Source organism: Manis javanica, chromosome 1 (genome assembly GCF_040802235.1).
Source record: "Manis javanica isolate MJ-LG chromosome 1, MJ_LKY, whole genome shotgun sequence".
Taxonomy (NCBI): domain Eukaryota; kingdom Metazoa; phylum Chordata; class Mammalia; order Pholidota; family Manidae; genus Manis; species Manis javanica.
In genome coordinates, this window is record NC_133156.1 from 77,369,959 (window position 1) to 77,376,010 (window position 6,052).

Consider the following 6,052-nt stretch of genomic DNA (forward strand, 5'->3'; position numbering starts at 1 on the left):
TCACCCCAAGTGAGATCACAGCTTCAGTCTGGCAGAGCCATGGGCTTTTGTGGTTAGTTTCCCACTGGGTTTGCTTTATTTGCTGATAACACTGTTGGGCACAGGTTCTTCTTCTACTTCCAAATCCAGTTCGGCCCTCCTAGCAGCGAAGCTGCAGGTTTTCGCAGCCAGCCACACCCTGGAAGCACTAGTGTGCCTAGCGGGCTGCCCACCACAGATGGCCACTGTTCTTACTGTAGTTCAGCAGTTGTTCATGAATAAACACTTCTCAATTTGTTGCTTGCCTTTGGTTGATTTCTAGAGTGATGAAATAGTTGGACTTGACAATTTTGTCGACTTTTATAGTTAGTTGTATTTGGGGAGAAGATTTGCCAGCCTCTTCATTTGCCATCACTGGAAGTCCTGCCTGGGTTCCTTTTTGTAAGCCACAAACACTTTTTGGAACAGGATGGAACAGTAAATGTGTAAATACAGAATAAGATAAAATAGAAAAGTAAGCAAGGATAAAGGAAATATAAAAATAAGAGCATATATTCCTTATGAAGCAACAATAATCATTAACTACTATGACACAAGTTCCCATTGTGGCACCGATTGGAAGCTGTCTTGGTCTTCCAATAGAGGGTTTTGCCCTGTCAGAAAATACAAAATTCCAGATCACCATTGATTGCTTGTCATTGAGATGTAAAGTAAATGAGGAAAAAAAGGTATGTATCCGACCCCAAAAAATAGAACAAGTTGGATCAAAATGCCACCCTGGGATCCTTTCTGTTTCATTTTATTTTGTTTTCTCCCAAAGGTCAGATCCCAAAATTTCTACAACTTTAGACTATAGGAATGCTTTAGAAAATGTGTAGCGATAAAACTGCCAGATTGAAGGTTTCTTAAGTGCTACTGTCCAAAATCACTAGGCATGCTTGAAACCAGTAATTCTTGTCAGAATATACACTCTCAGTGTGTGACTTTTATCTGCAGGTGGCAGAGCATATGTTTGAGCACCACAATGTGTAAGGTGGCAGAGGGGGGATATTTAATGTGTTGTAACCTATTTTTATTTTTAATTTTTTTCTTATAGCTGCTTAGTCCTGGTCAAAAGCAGGCTAACCAAAATATCTTCAGATCGTAAGGATTATATTTAAATTAAGAAACAAATGATCTCGAATATAATTGTCATTTGTTTTTATTTAGCACATGATTCAAGGTTATTGGACCAGCATCTCCCATAAAAATAAATACAGTGATATCTTACATAACTGAAGTCCACAGAGTGGGTTCTTCTCTTGAAATGAATTTTCTGCTTAAATTATAATGAACCCATTAAATAATAGTCACCTTTGCTTTTATCCCTACCATAAACTATTTTTCTACCATAGGAAAGAGCTACCTAGGTATGGCTAGCAATTACATGTAATAAGCAAATAGACTTAGCATTTTCTGACTGATATAGGTCTGACTGTATGACTCAGAGTTATTCTCTGTGTTAATCATAATTCAGGCCTTAATAAAGGACAGGAGTTACAAATTCAAACCCCAACTGATGAGTGACATGCAGGAACACAAGCCCAGTGTTGTCAGATTTTCAGTTTTTCCAAAGAAGACAGAAATCTTATATTCATTTGAAATCTCTCTAGTTTTAACTATTATAACTAACTGAAGTTTGTAAAACTATTACAGGACAAAAAAAAAAATAACTACCATCCAGATCAGGCCCATAGGCAGCCAGTTTGCTAACTCTGATAGGGAATAATTGTCAGCCTGTTCTGCTGACAGCTTCTACCTGATACCCTGTCATGTATGTCTTGTTCAGAAAAGAATGTAGAACATGATCCCCAAATGAATGTCTTCATAATTTTACTCTAGAATTCAGCGGCAATATGTTTTAGTGGCAAATGCATTGAACTAAGCATCCAAAAACCTTGATTCTGAAGTTAGTAATGTTTCTGAAGCCCTTCCTACGTCAACCAGACCCTGGGCTAACCATTTTAGATGCAGTAACTCATTTACTTCTAGTTTTGGTTTTGCTTTTTAAAAGGTTTGTAATGTTAAGTCAGTCATTTAACTTCTGTCGGTCTGTTTCCTCTACGTGAAAAATTGTAGGACAAGATATACATATATACGTATATGACTAAACTAGACAATCTGTCAAGAACTCTTTCAGCATAAAAACTCTTTCATCTGGAGAATATAAGGTTAGAGTCAATGAAACAAAAATAAATTTTCAACAAGACTATAATTTCAATTTGTTTGAGTATATAGCCCATTATTGCATATAACACAAATAAAAGTAAATACATAATCTTCAGTTCATTTACATTTCTTTAACAAGTATGCTCTGAATATTTCAGTTGATTTAGGAAAGAACCCTAATACCCACTAACCTGGGGTTGAAAGGCCTGGACTCTGTGTCCTGGAGGAACATAGGATCTCATTGAGGCAGTGCATCATGCACTTGAAACTTGAATTAAAGCAGAAAATAACTCTCTAGATGAGGGTTACACACAGCAAGGTTTTATTCCACAGCTAACAGAATGGATGTGCAGATATGCATGGTGTATCTTCAGAAGAGGAGACTTGGGAAAGGGGAAGATTTGAATTGGGAGGTACAGAGGACCATTTAAGATGGAAAAACACCTCAGAGTCTGAAATTAGAATGTTATCATACCAAATAGAAGGCACATTGCCTTCATAGTGTTTACACTTCAAATAGTGAGAAATTTTACAGAAAAGTCAGGATTATTATAATGCATTGCCAAACTTTTCTTTTTATGAAGTAGATGACTGTATAAAGAATATATCCCAATACAACTCTTGTGAGTTTGACAGAAAACAGAAATACTTGAGATGCAGTTGTTAAATAAATCATTTTGTTTGCAGCTAACTCTCACATGGTTCTGGGAGGAAAATGAAGGGCATGTGGCAAAATGTTAACAATTAATGAATCCAGGGAAAAGGTATATGGACAATCATTGTACTATCGCAATTCCTATAATAAGCTTTAAATTTTTTTACTATTAAAGTTGAAGAGTGAATAAAAGATTGGGAAATGATTAAAGAAAAGTGCTCTAAGTAACTTAAAGATGAAAGAATAGAAAATACTTAGAACTGAACCATAATAAAAATACAAAAGCTTTTTGGTATAGCTAGATTGCTAAACAGAGAACTTTATACCCTTAAATGCTACATTAAAAAAGAATAAATGCTAAAGATTAATGAATATTTTTATTTAAAAATATTAAATATATAAAATAAATTTAAAAATCAATATAGTGATTATGCTGTACATGTGTAAAGTAATTAGTATTATGAATTTATTAGTATTATGAATATTTGGTAAACTTCATTTCAGACTTCTCAAATCTTAGCACATGGATCTTGCATTGTATCCTGTAGGCAGAAAAAAAAAATGACTGTTTTGTACTTCAAGAAGGGTAAATATAAAGCATTAAATTCTGTTTATTAACAACTAAATCTCTAGTTTCTGGTAAGATTTTATTTACCTATGTAAACAAAGCATAGTTGCTCAACTTCCAGTGAATTTTGGGCAGAATAAATATATTCTCTCATTGTCCTTGTCTTATTTTGCCAGAACTGTAAATATGTATTTATAATAATATTCTTTAACTATCCAGATAATTAATTTCCCTTCAATGAGTCAAACCAACATAGAAATTTTACAAGTTTACAAAAAGCATCTAAGGTAATGTCCAGTTTTTAGTTTCAGTAGGCATTTATTCCACTAGTATCTTTCTTTACCAGGATTATAGTAAATAAAATGAAAAAAATTCTGGCCACTTTTTTTTAATTGAAGTAATATTTGCATAACATAAAACACACCATTGTAAGCATTTTGAAAGTGTACAATTCAGTGACTTACCATACATTCCCAATTTTGTGCAGCCATCATCACTGTCTAGAACATTTTCAGCACCCCAAAAAGAAATCCCAGACCCATCAAGCAGTCACTGTCCATTCATCTTTCTCCTCCAGCCCCTTGCAACCAATGATCTGCTTTGTGACTCTATGATTTACCTCTTCTGGACATTTCATATAATAGAATCATATGCTAAGTGGATTCTTATGTCTGGCTTCTTTCTTTTAACATCAGTGTTTTTAAGGTTCACCCATGTTATAGCATGTATCAGTTCTTCATTGCTTTTTATTTCTAAATAATATTCTATTGTATGAATACAGCACTGTTTGTTTATCCATTCATCAATTTATAGGTATTTGGGTTGTTTCCACTTTTAACTGTTATGAATAATGTTCATTAATGTACAAGTTTTTGTTTAAACACCTGTTTGCCATTATCTTGGTTATATACCTAGGAGTGAACTTGCTGGGTCATATAATAATTCTATGTTTAGTTTTTGAGGAATCACCAAACTGTTTTCTGGCCACATTTTTAAAACAAGTTTGAAGGCCAATTTGTAAGAAGAGGACCATATAAATTTAGAACTACCGAAACCCCCTGAAAAAAATTTTAGCAATGATCTCAATTAGAGTTGTTTGAGTTCAGGTCTCTCTTTTGAGATAACTAAGCATTTCTCTACTAGCTTCACTGAATTTTCACTGAAGGGCTTTTATTCTGTACTCTCTGACCAATAGTTGCTTAACTGAAGAATATGTAGATGAGGGTTGACAACTAGAGTTTGAGCTTCTGAGATATTTTTTCCCAATTTTTGTCTGCAGTTTGAGGACAAATGCTTACCCTACAATTTAGAAGCATAATGTCTAGAAGTTTCAGACCCTAATCTAATGTGCCTTAAAATAGTATAAATGAGGATGGTGTCTTCCAAGTGCTCAATAATTGTTTTAAATTTTCTAATGCGCCCCTGAAAAAAGATCAACAAATCTCCATTAGAATCTATGCCAAAATATTTCTCTACAACTACTAGTAGCCCTCAATATTTATGTTTGCATAATGAGAATTTCTTAAGAAATTAAAATACTGGGCCTTTTAAAATGCTAAATGGCTTATGTATATGCTTGGAGGTTTTGGCCTATGGTTAGCTTCCCCCATAAAGCTGAAATATTTTGTACTTGGAATTAAGCCATATCTCCAACTTGCATACAACTTATGTTACATGCTTCCAAGTCCTGGCATTTGAATGGTCTTTTTCCTTCATCTGAATACTTTCTAACTTAAGAAAAAGAACACTTTCCATTTAAAAGTTGCCTCTCTCTTCTCCTTCCCCTCTTCACCCATAGGCAAATATCTTCACACTATGTGCCTGCAATTCTGTGAGGAAAGGGGGCATCCTAGTATTTTCCAACACAGTCAGATTACCCTTATATACCCTCAGACCTGGGGATCCATGGAATTGCTGCAGGGAGTTGCATAAACTTCTTCAAATTCTGTGCTGACTTGGCATTATGGGGAGGGGAATTACAGCTTCTATCATATTTTCAAAGGAGTATATGGCCTTCAAAATGAAGATCTGGTGGTTCTAACAGTGGCCTGGAGAGCAAAAAGAACAGTTTCTATGGTACCATATGACACATCGGATGGCATGTAATTAAGTCATGACTGTATTTCAGTCAGGCTTTCAGTTGCAGTCAAATAGCATTGCTAGGGCTGTGGCAGAGAATCGGAGCTGTGGGTTTGTTAAGGTCACTGCAAGTCACACTGATTACTTTGGCACAGAGAATAGAACCGTTTCCTCCCTTTTGCATAGTGGCTTCTCCCATTACTCCATACGTACAGTCCTTCTCATCTTCAGAAATAATAACAGACCTTTAAGAAAACTCATCTTTCTCTTCAGTATTTTGTTGATCTTCAATTAAATGCCTGCCCCTTCATAGGTTCCCTTCACCTTCCTTAAAGCTGTTCTGTAGGCATCACTACACTAAGATAGCACTGAAAGCAGAGGACTGGCTCAGCTTATTGCTTCTGGACCTTAGATAGTCCCAGGAGGTCTCATGCAAAGGCCCCCAGCTGTGGCAGCCAGATAGAGCTGCTGATAGGAGCTGTTTTTGATCAAGGATACATGCATATGAAGCTGAAGGTGGTTTCTAGGACTGGATTAAGGAGGGTGGGGATGTTAGGATACTG

The 6,052-nt window shown here is 35.5% G+C and overlaps 1 protein-coding gene across 14 annotated transcripts in view; it reads left to right on the forward strand.

Annotated features, from left to right (window-relative positions):
- Positions 1 to 6,052, forward strand: part of ARB2A (ARB2 cotranscriptional regulator A) — a 465,105-nt gene that overhangs the window by 372,492 nt on the left and 86,561 nt on the right. The gene's annotated exons all lie outside the window — the stretch shown is intronic.